The sequence below is a fragment of the Setaria viridis genome, chromosome 6, assembly GCF_005286985.2.
Source record: "Setaria viridis chromosome 6, Setaria_viridis_v4.0, whole genome shotgun sequence".
NCBI lineage: Eukaryota > Viridiplantae > Streptophyta > Magnoliopsida > Poales > Poaceae > Setaria > Setaria viridis.
In genome coordinates, this window is record NC_048268.2 from 22,820,546 (window position 1) to 22,842,593 (window position 22,048).

Consider the following 22,048-nt stretch of genomic DNA (forward strand, 5'->3'; position numbering starts at 1 on the left):
CCGTTTTCCCCAAGCCACCCAGCCGCTTGCTCCTCCGTGCTGCGTAAGAGCTTACTTGTGATCCACAAGAAGCACCGCCGCCACCGGAGCACTGCCGGACCTCGCCACTGTTCAAAGCCTTAGTCCCTCCACCCAAGTCTGCTTCTTCCCGACCCCAAGCTTTCCTTGTAAGACGAAGGTAAGCTGCCGACCCCTTGTCCGCCTCGTCCGACCCTTCTGACGTCCGACCTTTGTCCGTCTCGTCCGACCCCTTTTGTTCGTCCGACCTTTTCCGCCTCGTCCGACCCTTGTCAGCTTCGCCCGACCCCTTTTATCCGCCCGACCCCGGTTCCGTCTCGCCCGACCCTGTCTGTTCCGCCAACCCTTTTCCGCCTCGCCCGAGGACTCGGCTGTATCCTTTTTCTTCGAACCGAGGGTGTATGTGTAAAACTTGGGGACCCTTCAGCGTTGAGTCTGAGGACCCCTAGCACACCAAATCCTCTAGATTAAGGGTCAGATCATAAGTTCCTTTCCTTCGACCCTTACCTCTTGATCTCCATCAACTCCATTGAACTTTCCCACCCTCCTGTATCTTGTCACAAGTTTCTAGGCTCAGACTTGCAAGTGTTGCTGTTGAAATAACCGTCTATGCTAACTCTTGCATTGCATTTTCGTGTAGAGCTGCGTCTCGCCGACGGCTACTACAAGCTGCACCCGGGCCAGAAGACGACGGTGTAGCCGAGCTCCTACCCCCAGAAGCCGAAGCCGCCCAAGCAGAAGAGCAACTTCCTCCTTTCTCGCTTGAAGGCAAGCCCCGGATGCATGAAACTCCTGTGTTTGCCAAACTTGCGCATGCCTTCTGCATCTTGTTTGTGCATTTACGTATAGGAGTTGTTTGGAACCATAGGTGTATAACTTAGATCCCTTGATCTGAACACTAGCTGTTGGATCGAGTAGCTGCTTTGCTTAAATAGGAAGCGGTAAAAGTCGAGTGATTTTCTGTCACTCGCGAGTTGTAGGAGTTGGTTGTCTTCCTCCTATCACAACTATAAGGACGATGGACGGGGCAGGGTTTTGGGTAACTCTTTGGTGGTCGGTTGATCATCCTGTCTGTCTGTGAAACTTGCTAAGGCCCGGCAGTGGTGGTGTTCGTGATCAAGTGTTTGAAGGTACTAACCTCATACTTAGTATGGGATGAGGAAGCCTAGTACCGGATTGAACCTAGACGTGAGCGGTTGCCCCATTGTTCTTGGAACAGAGTTTCCCCTGCTGGTTGTCGCACGTGGTGGCAAGCGTGGTCACAGAACGGCAGAGGCCGGGTCTGTGGGACCTTGCACCAAAGGAAATGGGCCCGACACGGGTTAGGGGATTGATGGGGAAGGCCGACACAGGAAGCGACCTCCGGGTGCGCGGATGTCGTGAGGTTAGGTTCACCATGCATGGTTAAAGAACTCGAATCGATTCGTCTGCCTCTCATAGTTTGAGACTGCTTGATCGCTATGCTACCCTGAGTAAGAAAGAAATATGATGATGACATGGTTTTGTTGATGTTATATATACACCTTTGGTTGGTTCTATGATTGCCTAGAATAGGTTGCAAAACTTAGACCGGATAATGAACTTAGAACCGGAGCTAAAACTTGAAAGTAGGGTTACACATAGTGCTTTTGGCAAACAAACCCCTCAGCCAAAAAGCCTTGCATGTCTATAATTGGAGGAGTAGCTTTACTCCTGTCGGTTAAGTCTTGTTGAGCTTAGTAGCTCAGCCTTGTTGTGGCTTTTCTTTTCAGGTGAAGTTGCTGCTTCCGAGCCTTCTTCCGTTGGCACTTGGCCGCCCCAGCTCCCTCCGGGTTGCACGGTCGAGTGGGATCCCTCCTCGGACGGCGAGGAAAGGGACCACTGACATCTTGGCTGGCCTCACCAAGGACGTCCGACCCCTGCGTTAGCTTCCGCTAGTATTTTACCTTCTGTTGTTTTTCTTTTGAACCTTGTAAAACTCTGATGATTTGTTTTTCTGGCCGAACTAAATGGTTAAGTTGATTAACTCGGTGGACTTGTTGTATTCTCTGGAACCACTCACCTTCGTGTGAGTTTGCTAACTCGATCCTGTTCACGTGGTTAATCGGATGAAATCCGACGGCACTTCGTGTTAACTTGGCTTAGGCATGGGTGTCGCATGTTAGGCGACTTAACCCTGTTTAATTAAGTCAATCCGAAGTGGATCCGCCACACGAGCGCTGGTGTTCCCTGGCCGTGTGGCGGTGGTGGCATTCCGAGCGGCAGGGGCGCGGGTTGGCCGTTGGCCGGCTAGGATGCGCTGCAACGGGTAGAGATGTGCTCGCGAGGGGGTTGGGTAGCGTGGGAGCTCGTGTGGCTTGGTGCACGCGGTGACCGCGCACCTGGCAGGTGGGCGAGAATGCGACGGCGCGCGAGGTAGCTAGGTTTAGGCGTATTTTACTCACAATTTTCAAACGGAACTTGAAAATATTTCAAACTAAAGGTTATAGTCCTAACTCCAGACTACAAACTCTAGAAAGGCCATATGCTCAAATCTGTGGTAATTTTGAAGTTAAACTCAAGCCAAAATTTGCTGGATTGCCGCTTCCAACACTTAGCAGAAGATTTGAAAGAAGTCGTATTTAAAGCTTTTGCTGAACCTTAACTCAAGTTTTGAAAGGGTTTTGCTCTAATTTAGACCAAGGTCAAATGGACAACATTGTTGTACACACTTCACACTCAAACACTTAGAAAAGGATCAGGTCCAAAAGAGTTTTAGATTTTGTAGAATCACACGCCAAATTGGAAGACACGTCTTTTAGAATTTAGAGCAGTGTGCTGAATTTGGAGTTGGAGCTGATTTTGGAGTCGAATTTGAAACGGTTCCAGTGTGAGTTGGTCAATGCTCAAATTAACAAAGTTGTTGTCTAAAGTTCATTTTACAAATTCTATAAAGGCTTCATCTTCAAACCAGGTCTAGATATAGAGATAATAGGTTTTAAACTTCCCTAACAGACATGTTCTTAAGGACATAGTGAATTTGACAAGGTGTTTGAATTAACATTGAAATTCAAACTGATTTTTGAACGTCTTCCTCTCCAAACTAGCAAAATTTCAAATAAGCAAAGTTGTTTGTTTTGATATGTTTTACAAGTCTTATATTGGTAAAAATTGAAGTTGTTATGTAAAATATGAATTTGTGATCCACCCCTAATTTAAGCTTTTAAAGGGCATTTTGGTCCATTTAAGTGCTAGATTAACTTCTAAACACTCTACTTAAGCTTTGAGAAGACTAATTAAAACTAGGGTTGTTGCAGCACAGATCAGTTGTAGCTTTTCCCTGAGAGTATCCCCTAAGGTTTATCAATCCACAGAATATGGATTTGCATGCTTAACTAAGCACTAATCTATGTAACTGAAACTCTTTGTATTGGATAAAATTATGCTAACAAAAGAACTAATCAGTATATATCAAAGCAAATAGAGAGTAAAAGGTTGTGAACAAGATAGATGGAACACATGTCCGAGAGATCTAGGATTACTTGCAGATGCAATCACCATGAATGAAAGAACTAGATCTAAGTGTTATCGTGAGTGGATGTGGACCATGCCCAACACTTATCCTCTTGCATACCGTCACTACACAACACAAAGATAATCAACTATTGGACAATCGAAACATGACATGCTGATCGCGTAAGCAATAAAGCAACCCAAAGTAGTGCTGGCCAGCCATTACATGAAAGAGCATCATAAAGATATGAATGATAACAAATAGATCCTTAAGAAGAGGTTCAGCGATTACAAATCAAGATCTCCATACAACCGCAAGGACAAACAGAGACTTTACCCCATGATCTTACACATGTTGCCACAAAAAGGGGTAAAGGACACCTAGTAGATCAATTGGACCGAAGAAGACAACGAACAGGGGCAGGAAAGCCCCATGCCGATTAGCCTGGGCACCTCCAAGCTGATCGGCTTGGGGTGTTTTCCCCTCCTTTAGTGCTCCGCTTCACGTGGCCTCATATAGATCCAATCTTCACTCCATTTCCCGATCTTGTGGTAGCGGTGGCTGGTGTTTTCATGGTGTTTCCTCCTTCTCTCTCTCTCTCTCTACTCGTAATCCATGAGGGGGTATTTATAGTCCTTCTTAGCCAGCGGCTCTGGACAATTGGTTGTGGAAAAACCCTAGATGCATCGTAGACTTCACACCGAAGAAACAGGGACACGACCGGGCCCTGGAAGGGGCTAGGTCGATCAGCCTATAGGGTCCCTAGCCGATCGACCTGGGCCCTTTCTGGCCCATCTGGTCATTCTCTTTATTGTGCAGGCTTCTTTCGATGACCCTCGTCCAATTATCCATTAAGCTCCATATGAAAACCCACTGATTATGTCGTATTTCCTATCAAAATACAATATGCTCCAAAATATAACACGTATGCAATAATGGGGTTATTTCAAGTACCAAGTGGTGGGGTTACTATAAGTGTCAGATTTAGTGACCGGTAGTCCAGCAAGGGGTTACTCAAGTGGTAGATTTGTAGGAGGGGGAGATCGTAAGACCAAGAACTCAAATGGTAACATAGGGATGCAAGGTTTAGACAGGTTTAGGCCTCCTGATAGTAATACCCTACATCCTGTGTTCTAGTGGATTGTATTACTGATTGAGGGTGCGAAGAGTTACCCTCGAGGGGTGTCCCTGGCCGCCTTATATAGACTGACGACCCAGGGTTACAATCAGATAAGATCTAATCCTAGTTGGTTGTTACATGGAAAGCAATCTGAGTTAGTTTACAGCAAGTATCTTGTGATATCCGGGCAGAATCCGTTCGCACGACCTTTGAACATGTGCTCCATGTATTTTTATGCCTTGGCCCGCACGGCATGGTCAGGCGGGCCCACTTGTCAGGGCCGACGAGTATCCTGGTCGGTGGGGACCTGTGGGTATGCTTATCCCTTAATAAAATTAGTCCAATAATGAGCGTCAACAGTTGTTGATTCTTGACCACATGCCACAATATATACCTTTCTACAATCCGAAGTAATCAAGGTGAAGGGGGGCATTAGGAAGCTGCCGCAACCGAGGAAGAACGCCGCAAATGCGATTCCGTAGCAGTCAACCTGGATCGGAAGGTGGAACTTGCGAGGAATTGGAGGTTTCCGCAGGGAAGGGGTACTGCCTTCGCTGCGCTTCCATGCCATGAGCTAGTCGACGAGGAGGGGCGGTTGACCACACGGAGACCAGCACCTAGCTAGCCAGGTGGGATCTTAATGACTTCCGGCTGCCCTGGCCATGCCGCTGTCCCCGTTCGCCGACGTCTCCGACTCGACCTCCTCATCCGCGGCCGCCTGAAGACGACGACTCCGCAGACGTCGTGGTCATGCGCCAGTTCTTCCCGGCCCCGGCAGAGGCGGCCGGCATGGGGGGGTGTTGGAGGGGGGCGGGGGGAGGCGGCTACGGTTGTCCACCGCAACCCGCCGTAGGCGACAAAAGCGCGACAGGCGCCGGCACTGCATGAAATGTGGCGGCGTCTCGACGCAGCCCCGCGGTCGCGCAGCAGGGGAGCGGGTCGGGAGGAAAATGGCGACAAGCTGGAACCTCCCCGTCCCGTGGCTAAGTGGGGTAGTGGCGGAAGTTTTGGGGAGACGATGACCTGGTGCGGTGCAAAGAATCGGATCCGATTAGAAAAAACCGAAAAAATCAGGATAAAACTGATGGTAGTCACATGAGGACGGCCGAAGGCTAATGTGGGGTTGGCCGGCTCGGATACGGAATAGCAATTCGGTACCCGTACGGAATAATTCCGCAACCGAGCTCAACTTAGACCGCCTCCCATTTGTTTTAACTCATCCCCGGTTTTTTTTTCAATTTTTTTTCTCCCGATCGAATCACCTCCGTCGTGGCTCCACTTCGTCCGTTCAATTGCCTATCCCCTCCCTGCTGCCACCCGCCCCCTCTCCCCACGTCACCACCGGCAGCGGCGGCGTGGAGTTCCGCCGCAAGCTCCACTTTCACTCGTCCGAGCTCCACCTGGACCCGTTCCCGCTCCTCGCCGCCAACCCCGTGCTCCGCTCGGCACCGCTACCGCTCCTCCGTGACTCCCTCCGCCTCCTCGCATCCAACGGCTTTTCCGCCCGCGACACCACGCGCGTCTTCTCCGTGTTCCCATCCTTCCTCACCTCCCCGCCCAGCGAGCCCCTCTGCTTCCTCTCCGCCGATACGCCGCTCCCGCCGCCGCTCCTCCGCGCCGTGATGGTCCGGTCCCCACGCCTCCTCGTCCGGTGCTTGCTCGCCGCCTGCCCGAGCTGCTCGCCTCGCTATCGGCCTCCCGTTTCCACGCGCTTAGCCGTCGGCAGCGACGGACTCCACTCGCCATCCGACCCCTGCGACCATGAGATCCAGACCCAATCGGGGAGGCGATCAAAGCCCAGCTACAACTCCGGTGAGATCTCCCACCGGAGCAGTGGATGAAGGCGGCGACAAGCCCATCCGTACTCCCGACAGGTGGTGGTGCGGTGGTTGCCCCCTCCTCCCGTTTCCACCTAGACTTGGTGTCATCCCCACCTCGCCATGCGGATTCAAGGTGCCCCCGCCCCCGCGATGGCTCGGCGCGGATCCATGGCGGCCTCATCCCCTCTCCATGCATGACAGCGCCCCTAGCGAGCTGCAAGCCGCACCGTGGCAGACGGCGGGTAGACTACGGGCATGCTGCCATGGTTGATGGGATTTGGGACGCCGATCTGGGCAGATCCTGCACGGCACGACGGTGGCTCCCTCCCTCCACGCGATGTCTAGCCTAAGCTTCCCCAAGCGTGGCTCGTCCGCCTCCATGAACGGAGCTCTAGGTTAGCTCCTGTCCCTGATGGAGTGTACAGATTCAAGATTTCTGTTTTTTTCTAGTCACTCCATCATGGAGGTCAGCAACGAGATCAGAAACGAGATGTATGTGTACTCAACTGGGACTTCATGTTCCTGAATTTCATTCTCTGAAATGCTCAACTGAATCCGTAGTGTCCCTCCTTGGATTCAGGTGAGGTGGTCACCATGCTCCTCTCATGCGTATTCAGGATTGTTATGTCTTTCTCTTATTCTGAATTATAGATGTGCTAATCAGAAAACACACTGATGGAGATAGAAAAAAGCTTGATGCAGATGTGGGTTAATATCCATTTGAGAATTATTTCACAACCACAATGGAGACCAGTCATTTTACATAAGAGTCTGTACTATGCAGTTAACTGATAGAGTGTACTTACAAAAGGTTAGGGTGGACTTCAACCAGGGTTCTGTCAGATATCAGAGTATATTGTACTAAGTAGAGTTCAGGTTTCTGCCTTGCTGGGCCCATGTGATTTAGAATACTTTTTTGCATGTTGCCTTATTTACGACTGTCCAATATGTTAGAAAAGATGTATGTGTAATCTAAAAGAAAGGTGTACAATGATCAGTGCTTACTAAATATATGGGATAAACAAGCATGCCTTTGTTCTCATAACATGCAGTGGCGCTGATTCGCTACTCTCTGCTCTTTGCTGTATGCAGTTAATACATGATTCGAGACTACTTATTTCTCTGCTCTCAGTTTCTCTCACTCGTGTGCAGTTTGTGGACACTTTTATTGTTGATTCATTCAATACTTGATTTCTTTGTTCTCAATTTTATCTCCTTCACTTGTGCGAAGTCTGGGGACACAAGGAGGATATTCTGCTGCACCTTCCTATCCAGAACTTCAGGTCAAGTTCTTTGAAGTATTACCATGTTCATTTTTTAAATGGATTGATGAGTTTTATTTGTGAAGAGTGAAGATGCATATCTGTTCAGAATTCAGGTATTCAACATGTTCACTTTCAGAGATGTAAACCATATCTGATTAGGTTTAATTCCTGAGAAACTACTTTTATTCAGATTCTTCAGCTGCATAACGATACTATATTTTTAGATCAATAATTCTGATAGTGTGTACAATAATACAGATGAATCCGTTGAATATCATTGTAAATTAGAATAATAACGTAATTTGCCAGAACCAGGGGTCGCTTATCTTTTGTTTCCCTGTACTTAAACAAATGTTATCTTCATCTTAACATTAGCATGGTATCCTGGAAGAAATATCAGAGCTAGTGCCATCGCTCCTAAGTCATACTGATCAGATTTGCCAGTCCAAATCTGCTAGCCTGGTAGGTCGCACTTGGTTGGCTTGATTCACTGATCTTTTATCACCACAACTAAGATGAGTTGGCTCTTTGCAAAATCATTATATTCACTTTCTGTTAGGAGTACAATTGAGATGGACCATGTTTTAGAAAATAATTGGTTCTTCCGTCCAAATTTTTTTTTGATTCACAATCTGCATATGGTAGCTGTGGGTATCATTGCACAATGTACCATGTAAATTTTGTGTTGTTTATGATTGGGTCGAGTATTATTTGCAACCTGAATTAAAGAATGCCTTTTAGTAATTGCATTTTCAGTTGTATATACTGTTAAAGGAATTTCTGATTGAAGTAGCTATCTTTTGCATTTTCAGTCTTAGCAGTTAGCATCATTGTACAATCTTTGACAGTAGTATTGTCATTTTCTTTTCAGGTCAATGACATTCGGATGTACACCGGCTGGTGCGCTATTGATCAGCTCACACTGGATATATTCCATTACCAGAATAAATGCCTCACTGATGCCCCCCAGCAATAAGGTACGACGTGTCATTTCCCCTGCTTCCATCCTCATGAATTTAATTAAATCAGGCACAATAAGGACTTAACAGTTCGATGCCTAGCTCAATGATGCTATCCAATGACAGTCCAACTCAATTCTCTTCAACAATATAATATCATCAATGCTCCTTTTTAGTAATACGACTGTGCAAAACTGAGTCAATCGTTTGCAAGTATTGACAGGATACATAGCCTGGGAAGTGAACTATCTTTGATGTCTCGCTGATTTCTGGAATGTACTGTGGGGTTGCTGCTGCTTCTGTAGCTGGAAACGATGGCCACATGCTCGAGCAGTTAATGGTGAGGACACCATACGCCTTTCTCTTTACTCATCTCACCCCAGTTCTGGCTAATTGACTCTAAATAAGTTTGTATAATATAGCTAGATACTAAAAGAAACCCTGTCTCTTGTATCAGCTGCCCTGCTATTTACCAATTAGTACCTTGTTTTGGCCACTCTAATTTGATAGCTTGCTGGGTGTGCTCTTAGAACATGAGCACAGACTTTTTTTTGACAGAAAACATGAGCACAGACTTCATTCGAGTTATATTGAATTTAGATAATCCTAGTAGCGAAGAAAATTGATTCTTGTACTTACACCTAGGATTTGTGTTATTCATTACCCATGTCAATGTCTGTATCCATTTGATTTCAAGCTCTGTTTGTGAGAACATCTAACTACAGCCAGTTATTCTTTATGCAGTACAATGGTGTGTTTGTGACACATCATTATGACAATGGATAGAGGTTGATGAATTAAACCAAGAAGTGGGAAAACTTGCTGGTGTTTTCCTCAAGCAGTTAGCAGTCCAAGATTTAGTGACAGCAGGGAGCAACCAGTTTCGTTTTGTTCTTAGGGCTGATAATAGTCCAGCAACCCGTTCAGATTGTCAACACTGCGGTACAGCGACAGCTGGAGATGCACCATAGTGTCACTACGGTGCTGAAGTACCTAGTAGTTATTTACGTGCATAGGCGGTGTGAGGAGTGCATCCCTGCACTCGAATTTCTGATTTTGTTGTAATTATGAGTGCACACATTCGATTCTGATTTTGTTGTAATTATGAGTGCACACATTCGACTTTCTAGGTGTAGAGGTTATGATCTTTTCTAATTTGCAGGATAGTGTGGTATGTACTCATTTCAACTCATTCTGACGAGGTCAACATGAAGTTTGAGTTTGCAATGTTTTTGCAATGACAAATGTCATTATTTTTTACCAAGAAAATAACTTGATGCTTGACTGTATAAAATTGAATCCTTTACCGTCGCATGTCATGGCGGTGGCAGGCGGAGACAGGGTTCCGGCAGCGCAGGGCAGGCTAGCTAGTTGTTGTCTCCACGCGCCTTTGCGGTCTGTGTTCGGGTCAGTCCACCGCTCCTCCTGTGCCGCTGGCAGAGGAGGCCAACCCTGCCGCAGCGCCCAGTTCTGAGTTCGGAGCGGTGCGCGTGCTCCAGAGGGGCAGGGTCGCAGGGAGTTGCCGAGTTGGTGGCCACGCAGCGGCTGGATGATCCGCGGCCCATGGCAACTGCCAACTTTATCGCGCGGGGAGGGACGTATCAATAGCGGAGGACTATATATATATTATTAAATTTGCTCACTGGTTTAACATCTAAGAGTAGCAAGGCAGTTTTATTATTCACTCGTATTTAAATAGAAACGTGCATGACTCCGAGATAAACAGCGTAGACAATACGGAGGCAGGCAAGATGATGTGCTTGATGCTTCAGCCTCCAGGAAAGAAAGTTACTTCTTGCTCAGAAGCTTTATTAGTTCCTTCTCAATATTGGCAATGATCTGCGGTGGAACCTCCTTGCCGGACTGGTAGTCCTCAATCGCCTGTGGCTCCACGCCGATCTTCTGCGTGTTACCAAAATAGCATATGTAAAATAATGTGATAGGTGTATATACAACCTTATCGATAGAACGTGTAGTAACCTGTGCAAGCTGTCCAACGTTCAGCTTCTTGCTCTTCCTGGCTTGTTTGAGTTTTTCCCTCAGGTCACCTGAAACACGTTCAATCATAAGAATATTGGTCATGAAATGGTTTTAGTGTGGCAAGTTTTGTCCAATCGTTGGTAATAAGGAACTGAAAACATGGTTACATGGTTACTAGAGAACTCGGTATTAGTCCTAGTTGGTAGGGTGCAAATCTCCCGAAAATCCATCCGGGATAAACCAATCAAGACAAAAGGGGGGTCTTTTATCCCGGGTCACTCAACCGGGACTAAAGACCCCCTTTTATCCCGGTTGGTATTGGTTGGTAATACCAACCGGGATAAAAAGGGTCACCACGCCAGGCGCTGCAAAAAAAAAATCCCGGGAGGCCCCCTGCACGTCACAAGTCACAAGTCACACGATTTTTCACGCGAAATATGCGCGTGCACGCTGCGTGTGATTCGAACCCACGACCTCCAGCCTCACGCGTAGCTTCCTTGCCATCCCACCTACATAGCACATCTGACTATATAGGGGATGCAATCCTTTTGTATTAACTCGTGGGGACCCTTTTATCCCGGTTGGAAACACCAACCGGGATAAAAGGGGTTATCCCGGGATAAAAGGGGTCTTTTATCCCGGTTGGTGTTTCCAATCGGGATAACTCCTTTTATCCCGGTTGGTGTTTCCAACCGGGATAAAAGGGTTCGAGGGATTTAGTCCTCTTTCAGTCACCCCGTTGGGGATCTTTTTATCCCGGTTTGAAACACCAACCGGTATAAAAAAAAGGGTCTTTTATCCCGGTTGGTATTACAAATCGGGATAAAATGCGTCTTTTATCCCGGTTGGTGTTTCAAATCGGGATAAAAGGCCTCTCAGGGCTTTTTTTTTCCACTAGCCTTTGCAATCGGGATAAAAGGTCCTGGTTGGTGAGCCCCCGCCAGTGATCGAACTTTAGTCCCGGATGGTGAAATTTTTATCCCGGACCAACTTTAAATCAGGACAAAAGGGGACGCATGGAAGATGAGTTGTCTACTAGTGTTACGATGGGCTACATTCTCTCAATAATCAGCAGTCCTTGTCTAACCGCACGGATTTTGAAGGAAACAACTTTTGAACAAATTTTAGAAGGCAAAGTGAAATGCATCCGTGGCCATGTGCTGGAGTAAATCCTGATCCTTGCAGTGGATCAGTGCATGCCTGCTCCCAACCTTGCGTTTGTCCATGTTCACGACCCCAGTATCCCCCCGTGCTGCATTCATATATATTGGTTTACGCTGCGTTGCTTGCGCTCACGTCAACTGCACTCCGATCCTTTGATGTCGTTTCGTATCATTAGAAATGCTACAAATATAGTTAAAACCTAGAAATTTCAAAAAAAAAAAAGACAACATCTTACCATCAATTTTGTAGATCCATCATTTTTATAATAATAGCCATTAGAACTAACTTACTTCTCTTTCATCGTGAAAATATCATAAATTAAATTGATACTCTACATTTGCTTCAAAATTGCCCATATTTACCCCCCCTACGTCCGTATCTAAATACCCCATCTCTACACCATTTTTGAAAAATAACATAACATACTACCCTCAATTTCAATCTAAATTACTCAATCCATAATTGTTAAAAATAACCAAAATTTATCTCAATTGGCTTAGACAATTGTTCAAAACGTTGCAATTCTCATTTCTATCATTTCTCTTGGCGCAAAAAATATCTATATTTGCACTCTATTCACTTAATTTTTAATTTTCATATTTTCAGACCTAGAATTTCCGTATACTGTAATTCATATTCCCATTCAAAGATATGTTATCAACAAAACAATTATATTTTAAGCAAATGACGTGAATGGATTGTCAGAATTGTTCTGTTATAGTTCCCATCACGGCGTTTAAAAGATTTAAAAGAACGGTCTAGGGTTCAAAAATCTTGGGTATCGGCTTATATATAAAAATTCTAAACATCAAAATTTTCTTATGTTTTTACCATCGAGTGCATTAGTTATGTCTTTTGGACATTTGTGTGGAGTAATGATCACGCTAAAAACCATGATTGATCCTATAGGTCTGATTATTTATTGTGCATGTTGCAATTGAAACAAATAAAAGCCAAATAGATACTGAAACATGAAACATGAAAAATATTTTTTTGGTAAATATACCATTTTGAATTTATATGGTATATAGAAATGTAAATACTCGAACACTTTAAATTTCTCATATTCATATTAATAACTTATATTTATTTTTATACGTATTTTTTGTTTAGCACAGGAAACCTCTCTGTTTTAATTTTATTGTACCAGAGATATGAACTAGGTTGATGGCTAACACTATCCCACCAAACTCATCATATGTCATCCCTCCATCCTAAAACGTAAGGCATTTTAGAGATTTAAGGACCTATACACTGACAAAGTACACATGTATTCTTAAGTTAAGATGTGGATAGCTGTATTTCCTTGTTGTTTTAATGACAGTTGCAGATAACAAGGAGCTCAATTCACTAGACCCTCAATCAACCAAACTAATCCTTCTAACAGTGATGAGAATTGATGCAATTTCTTAAATGTGCCTAGAATACCTTATATTTGAGGATAGTTTTTCAATGATTAGATGCCTTGTATTTCATGATGGAGGGAGTATAGACCATAAAATTTGATTCCCTCAACAATACTAGTAGAAATCATGGGAGTAAGGCTTGATACGCATATAATATATTTTTTTGCTAGAGTTTCTTGTATCTGAGAATCATAGACTAAACCTATCATATAGTACCATGTAGAGCATCCATCTCATTTTTGACCCGGAATTTATTTTGGATTTTGAATAAAGTAACTAGAAAGCGATATAATAGAGAGAAACAACTAGATTGTTTTTCAAGCATTGCATATACCGTCTATGGATTACCTAGAATTTTTCGGTGTAGTATGCATCAAAACGTTTGATAATATTCAAAAGAACCACATGGGTAGACAGCAAAAAGTTTCTAAACGTTGCAAATCGGTTATGCGCTTACCACTAGATGAACTAGCTGTGTTGTTTCGACCTAGTTGCCTCGAATGATGATCACGCTGGAAACCGGGAACAGTAGATGTCTGATTAGTGTTAACTGCACCGCCTGTTGCACAAGAAACAAATCAGAAATGGAATGGTTGTCCAATAATTTGAACAGATGAATTGTTGTAAAATTAACTGCGACATATCTAGAACTATAACATCTCACAATATTGAATTTAACATATCTAGTCATGTTTTTGTATAAATTTGCTGTCCGTGTAAACCTTTTGTTTTTGCTGAATAGCAAGCAAAAAAACCTTTACGCACAACTTTCTAACTGTCTTCTTTACAGACAGTACTAGGATAACGTGCTTCCTAGGTTCCTCGAGTTTGGTGGGTACACGATGTATTACATGGGTGTTCTGGTTTCAGCCCATGTGGTATAATTATTCTAGTACGGTGGAATTAACGGTGGAATTAGTACCACCTCTATTGTATATGTGTATATATTGTGTCTAATTAAATATAAAAATATTTGTTGGCTTGCTGCTCTAAATGTAGCACGGTTGTACTATACAGAATTTTTTCGGTATTAACTACCACGTCATTTAGCACAGTTTATAGAACCAAACAAAATAAAAAATATGAAAAATATTTTTTTTGGTAAATATGCCATGTTGAATTTATAGGTATATAGAAATGTAAATACTGGACTACTTTAAATTTCTCATATTCATATTAATAAATTATATTTATTTTTATACGTATTTTTGTTTACCAAAACTTTTTGCTTAGTATATATAGGAAGCACAGGAATCCTCTCTCTGTTTTAATTTTATTGTACCAGAGATATGAACTAGGTTGATGGCTAACACTATCCCACTAAACTCATCAAATGTCATCCCTCCATCCTAAAATGTAAGACATTATAGAGATTTCAGGACATATTAGTAGGACTGACAAAGAACACATGTACTCTTAAGTTATGATGTGGAGAGCTGTATTTCCTTGTTGTTTTAATGACAGTTGCAAGGAGCTCAATTCACTAGTCCCTCAATCAGCCAAACTAATCCTCCTAGCAGTGATGAGAATTAATGCAATTTCTTAAATGTGCCTGGAATGCCATATATTTGAGGATAGTTTTTGAATGCTTGGATGCCTTGTATTTTATAATGGAGGGAGTATAGACCATAAAGTTTGATTCCCTCAACAATACTAGTAGAAATCATGGGAGTAAGGCTTGATACGCATATAATATATTTTTTGGCTAGAGTTTCTTGTAATTGAGAATCATAGACTAAACCCATCATATAGTACCATGTAGAGCATCCATCTCATTTTTGACCTGGAATTTATTTTGGATTTTGAATAAAGTAATTAGAAAGCTATATAATAGAGAGAAGCAACTAGATTGTTTTTCTAGCATTGCATATACCGTCTATGGATTACCTAGAATTTTTTGGTATACTACGTATCAAAACGTTTGATAATATTCAAAAGAACCACATGGGTAGACAGTAAAAAGTTTCTAAATGTTGCAAATCGGTTGTGCGCTTACCACTAGATGCGCTAGCTGTGTTGTTTTGACCTAGTTGACTCGAATGATGATCACGTTGGAAACCGGGAACAGTAGATGTCCGATTAGTGTTAACTGCACCGCCTGTTGCACAAGAAACAAATCAGAAATGGAATGGTTGTCCAATAATTTGAACAGATAAATTGTTATAAAATTAACTGCGACATATCTAGAACTATAACATCTCACAATATTGAATTTAACATATCTAGTCATGTTTTTGTATAAATTTACTGTCCGTATTAACCTTTTGTTTTTGCTGAACAGCAAGCAAAAAACCTTTACACACAACTTTCTAACTGTCTTCTTTACAGACAGTACATGGATAATGTGCTTCCTAGGTTCCTCGAGTTTGGTGGGTACACGATGTATTACATGGGCCTTTTGTGTTCTGGTTTCAGCCCATGTGGTATAATTCTTCTAGTAGGGTGGAATTAGTAGCACCTCTATTGTTTATGAGTATATGTTGTGTCTGATTAAATATAAAAATATTTGTTGGCTTGCTGCTCTAAATGTAGCACGGTTGTACTATACGGAATTTTTCGGTATTAACTATCACGTCATTTAGCACAATTTATAGAACCAAACAAAATAAAAAATATGAAAAATAATTTTTTGGTAAATATGCCATGTTGAATTTATAGGTATATAGAAATGTAAATACTCGAATACTTTAAATTTTCTCATATTCATATTAATAACTTATATTTATTTTTATATGTATTTTTTGTTTACCAAAACTTTTTGCTTAGTATATATAGGAAGCACAGGAATCCTCTCTCTGTTTTAATTTTATTGTACCAGAGATATGAACTAGGTTTAATGGCTAACACTATCCCACTAAACTCATCATATGTCATCCCTCCATCCTAAAACGTAAGGCATTTTAGAGATTTAAGGACATATTAGTATAGGACCGACAAAGAACACATGTACTCTTAAGTTAAGATGTGGATAGCTGTATTTCCTTGTTGTTTTAATGACAATTGCAGATAACAAGGAGCTCAATTCACTAGTCCCTCAATCAGCCAATCTAATCCTGCTAACAGTGATGAGAATTGATGCAATTTCTTAAATGCCTAGAATGCCTTATATTTGAGGATAGTTTTTGAATGATTAGATGCCTTGTATTTCATGATGGAGGGAGTATATACCATAAAATTTGATTCCCTCAATAATACTAGTAGAAATCATGGCAGTAAGGCTTGATACGCATATAATATATTTTTTTGCTAGAGTTTCTTGTATATGAGAATCATAGACTAAACCCATCATATAGTACCATGTAGAGAATCCATCTCATTTTTGACCCATAATTTATTTTGGATTTTGAATAAAGTATATTAGATTCCTCTAGAAAGCTATATAATAGAGAGAAACAAATTAGATCATTTTTTAAGCATATACTGTCCATGGATTACCTAGAATTTTTCGGTATAGTACGCGTCAAAACGTTTGACAATATTCAAACGAACCACATGTGTAGACAGCAAAAAATTTCTAAATGTTGCAAATTGGTTATGGGCTTACCACTAGATGAACTAGCTGTCTTGTTTCGACCTAGTTGCCTCGAATGATGATCACGCTGGAAACCGGGAACAGTAGAGGTCTGATTAGTGTTAATTGCGCCGCCTGTTGCATAAGAAACAAATCAGAAATGGAATGGTTGTCCAATAATTCGAACAGATAAACTGTTGTAAAATTAACTGTGACATATCTAGAACTTTAACATCTCACAATATTGAATTTAACATATCTAGTCATGTTTTTGTATAAATTTACTGTCCGTGTTAACGTTTTGTTTTTGCTGAATAGCAAGCAAAACCTTTACACACAACTTTCTAACTGTCTTCTTTACAGACAGTACTAGGATAATGTGCTTCCTAGGTTCCTATTGTTGGGTTGAGAATGCTTGGGTTCAATCTTGTAAACAAATGTTAATTGTAAACATTGCAATTTGGATATGCGCTTACCATTGGGTGCACTATTTGTGTGTTTTTTTCACCTAGTCTTGAGTGATGATTACGCTGAAAACCGGGAACATTAGAGATCAGATTACTATTGATTGCGCCGCCTGTTGCAATAAAAACAAATTAGAAAAACAAATTAGAAAACTAATGGGTGTCCTGATAATCTGAACAGATAACTGTTGTAAAATGGACTGCAACATATCTAGAACTTAAACATCATCTCTTCAATTTAAATTAACTAGTCATGATTTTGTATACATTTACTATTTGTGCCAACTATTTTTATTGCCTATAAATCAAGCAAAAAGCCCGTACACTCAGCATCCTAGCTAACTGTCTTCTTTACGGACCGTACTAGGAACATGTGGTTACTAGAGTACGGTACACACTGTATTACATGTTCCTTAAAGTGTTCTGCAGGTTTCGGCCTCTGTGGCGTAAGTATTCTAGTATGGTGGAACTCGTATGACACCTATTGTTTCTCCATGTATGTTGATTATAATTAACATATAAATCTTTGTTCGCATGCTTCTCCAAACGTAGCACCGCCCAATTAGCATTTTTTATATGAAGCGAGAAATTGCAACATATAGATTGGTGTAAATGAACTGCAACATATCTAGAACTTAAACGTCTCACATTCAATTTAAATAAATTAGTCATGGTTTTTGCATATATTTACTGTTTGTAACAACTATTTTTTCTTACCAAGCAAAAAAAAGCCCTTATACACTCAGCATCCTAACCGTCTTCTTTACAGACAGTAATAGGAACATGTGGTTATACTACGTTTCCCAGAGTACGTGTACACTCTGTATTACATGGTCCTTTTTGGTGTTGGGATTTGGCCCCTGTGGCCTAAGTATTCTATTACGGATTTACAACGGTGGAATTAGTACCACCTCTGTTGTTTATCTGTATATGTTGAGTCTAGTTAATATATAAATCTTTGTTGGTTTGCCGCTGGATTAATAATTTTACATGGATTAGTATATGTTCAATCAGATTGACAAAACCTCTAAACCTTACAATTTGATTAGCGCTTACATTGGATGTACTAGCTCTGTTGTTTTGACCTTGTCTCGAGTGATGATCACCGGTAGAGAAACGAGCATTAGTCTCGAACTCCCGGTTGGGAAACCTCATAGATCTCGGTTTTCCTAACCGAGACTAATCATTCAAGACTAAGACCCGAGATTAAAGGGTTTTGCGCTAAAAAAATATTAGAAATTCTCAGGAGGCCCTCCCCACATACGCACGTCGCAAGGCATAAGTCACCTGATTTTTCACGCGAAATATGCACGTGCACGGTGTGTGGGATTCGAACCCACGACCTCAAGACTCGCATGTAGCTTCCTTACCATCTCACCTACACAGTACATCTAACTGAGTAGAGGATGCAATCCTTTTGTAGTAACTTGTGGGGACCCTTTAGTACTGGTTGGTGTACCAACCGGAACTAAAGGTCACTGAGGCTTTAGTCCGGGTTTGTAACACCAACCGGGACTAAAGGATCACCTTTAGTCCCCGTTGGTGCCTCTTTAGTCCCGGGTCAAAAACAACTGAGATTTTTGTTGAGGATGGGAGGTCATTTTTCTACTAGTGGATTATGCGGAAAACTAGTAGCAATAGAGATCCGATTACTATTACTTGTGCCGCCTGTTATTGCAATAGAAATAAATTAGAAAACAAATGGTGTCCAAATAATATGTACATATAAACAGTTGTAAAACAAACTGCAACATATCTAGAACTTAATCAATTTATAAATTACTCATGGTTTATATAAATTTAGTGTTTGCAATAACTTTTTTCTTTTGCCTATATAGCAAGGAAAAAAAACCTTAGACACAACATTCTAAAAGTCTTCTTTGCAAAAAGAGCTAGAAACATGTGGTTTCTATAGTACTGGTACACACAGTATTACGTGGTCCTTAATTTGGTGTTCTGGTTTTGGCCCTTGTGGCGAAAGTACTCTAGTACGGTGGAATTACTATCACCTCTATTGTGTATTTGTATACGTTGGATCTATCAACTGCTCCCTCCATCCCAAATTACTATTTATTTTGATTTTTATAGATACATAGCTTTTGGTATGCAGCTATATATATATATATATATACACACACACTATGTCTAGATACGTACCAAAAGCTACGCATGTTAACAGTAATTTGGGACAGAGGGATTAATATACAAATCTTTGTTGCCTTGCCGTTTTGAGCATAGCACCGCTGGCTTGTTTCTTCGATGCACCTATGTTAGCATTAGCCTTGATGCACCTATTTTGTGTCCTGCTTCCGCACATATGACATATGCTCTAGAAGTGAGATGAGCCGGGGCCTCACCTCATCTTATCCAAGGCGGAGAGCTGGGAGAACGAGAGAACACCATATCCAATCATCAGTGATCACACAAGAAGCTCGCCTCGCATCCTTGGCGTTGGTGCCATACTGTGAACCCTAGCGAGTTTGCTATGCCACCATGCATATGCTGCAGCCTCTATGTTCCCAGATGAGTATGCTTCCAAAAGCATCACCTTGGTTTCGCAGGACAGCAGGCTATGACGATCTCGCACCACTGTGCTGCCGTGTGCACTTGTGGTCAAGGAGGACAATTTGCAACCACGTTGTACAACCACCATCACCATCTATAACAGTCGTCCCCTTCATCCGTCTTATTTATCATACCACCTTTTTCTTATCTCCAACACCTTCAACTTAACCAGGGCAATCTGAAATTTCAGTCTCTTCCTGAAGTCAAAGTTGTAGTATTCTACGAGATGTACAACTTTGTAGTAGGCTGGTCTCCGGGGTCGTTTCCCTAGCAGAGCTGGTTGGTTTCTGCAGAGAAACTAACAAGATGTTGCATCTTGTTACAATGGTAGAGTCCCACTGAACATGTTTTTTGCAAGAGATATGGATCGCCCTGTTGTTCCCAATAATTAACTCTTGCTGACCGCTCCCATCCAGATGTTCATGACAGTTCTCGATTGTGAAAAAAGCTGCTTCTAAGGAATGATGAATCACCTAACACTCCAACAACCGAATCGTACAGAGTGCAAAAATCCGACTCACTTCAAACACCCGATCACGGCAAATTAGGTAATAAAAACAGTCAAGAGGGCTGTCAACTTAAATGATTTTGAATTCCTCTCGGTCGATCTTGACATGGATAGTCCACTGGGTCATTGGCTAGAGAAGTACCGCCAAGCAAAGGGAGAGCAATCCACGCGGCATAAGAGTGAAGGGGTTAACTTTTTCATTTTAGTTTCATTTTGATGTCCAAATATTATATATAAGTTCAGTGAAGTTAATAGAAAAATAGCATCCCTATACCAGACAATAGTACTGTGTGGTGTGGTAGTAAGCAGTAAGAGCTAGGCTGAGGCTTGATGTTGTGAGTTTAAATCCTACTGGAAACACACTTGCTTATTTCGTGTGAAATCCAATGTGTTCAACCTTGAGATGGGCGATGGTGTGATAGTTGCTGGCCTGGATAAAATTTCTCTTTCCACAGTTATCTATTTTTATAGACAGTTTTTTTACAAAATTATAACCATCGGTTAGTAATTGCATGTGAAGAATTATTGACAGAGAGGCCATTCACTTTCTATGGGATCGAACTCACATAGACTCAAAATTTAATCTCTGTTTCAAATTATAGTTCAATTTATATTTGTTATACGTCAACCTTCTCTAATATTAAATTATTAATTAAATTTTATTAAATCTATCATAAAATATGTTTACATAGTGAATTTATTTGATACTGTATATATATACTAATGTATTTTTTACTAAAAGTACGGGTGGAGGAAGTACTTTAATTACACCGGGGAACTCTATGTGCGGACGCGATCCTTCGCATAAGTAGTGCAAGGCCCAACCCACTCACAGACAAGGTTAGTTTTCACCAGGTTTTGATAGTCGAAGTATCCCTAGAACCACCACTTCTTGGTCGGAGGCTGGTCCGTCGGTCGACAGCTATATGCAGCAGGGCAGCAAGGTGGCGTGGCGCCGCCAGGAGCGGATGGAGTTGTGGCCGGCAATTACACTAGCGCGGCTGAGGAAAACATACGCCGGGTCGCCGGCAAAAGGTTGTTATCCGGATCGAGGTTGAAGGAAGCGGATGGGTCGCACTCGCAAGCTTGCTCCTTCAACTTCGTCCTTCCAATTTACATATCTGCATATATAGGAACGGTTGCATAGGTTTAATTTGGCTCGTTCTTCCTTTGTTCGGGAACATGCATGATCAGCTAACGCTGAGAACCTGGAGCGGGTACACAACCATGTGATAAAAAGCCGCTTCATTCATGAAAAAGGGGGAAAAAAAGATGTCCCAAAGTTTCCCACAGAACTAAAGAATAAATTGGAAACGTGCAGCGATATTCAAGTCTCATTTTATAACCCACAAATTCATCCTAAAAAAACTAATAAGCAACGCATATGTTCTATGCATGACAGCATCACATGCACGAAGGCATAGCACGTGAAAACAAAACAAAAAGAATCGACTTACCATTTTTGCTTGGTCCCGTCGACTGCCCAGCGCTTGGCTTTTTAGGGTCCATGTATGCTTGCTATATGGTCTTCTTCGCGTGTACACCAGCTAGAGGCTACCATTTATATACGAAATTTAGCTAGGTGTAGACAAAAAAACCATGATATCAACACGTCCGGTTGACGTACTATGCTAATTCGTCTTCGTAGACAAAAGAGATTTCTTGCCGTGTGTGAAATATCTTTGCAGGAAAACATTATGCAAGTTCCTATCTAGTTAATATATGCCGGTTGATACGGTATTCTGTCACTATACATTCATCGCGGCCTCGATTCGTTGACTACCGTATCAACCAAA

At 42.2% G+C, this 22,048-nt stretch overlaps 2 long non-coding RNA genes across 9 annotated transcripts; one reads left to right on the forward strand and one right to left on the reverse strand.

Moving 5' to 3' along the window:
• Positions 1-5,867: 5,867 nt before the first annotated feature.
• Positions 5,868-9,881, forward strand: LOC117860899 (uncharacterized). Of its 7 annotated transcripts, none has more exons than XR_004641585.2 (4): positions 5,868-7,010; positions 7,583-7,713; positions 8,567-8,994; positions 9,399-9,881. It is a non-coding gene; the product is annotated as an uncharacterized lncRNA (long non-coding RNA). The 7 variants fall into 7 exon arrangements; XR_004641589.2 differs by having other exon boundaries at positions 5,868-6,825; XR_004641587.2 differs by having other exon boundaries at positions 5,873-7,010; positions 7,662-7,713.
• A 144-nt stretch (positions 9,882-10,025) lies between these two features.
• Positions 10,026-21,813, reverse strand: LOC117860898 (uncharacterized). 2 transcript variants are annotated; one of them, XR_011898451.1, is made up of 8 exons: positions 21,710-21,813; positions 21,013-21,373; positions 17,192-17,292; positions 16,749-16,850; positions 15,201-15,302; positions 13,662-13,763; positions 10,635-10,702; positions 10,026-10,556 (listed from the first exon to the last, which is right to left on the reverse strand). It is a non-coding gene; the product is annotated as an uncharacterized lncRNA (long non-coding RNA). The 2 variants fall into 2 exon arrangements; XR_011898450.1 differs by having other exon boundaries at positions 17,192-21,373.
• Between the last annotated feature and the right edge of the window lie 235 nt (positions 21,814-22,048).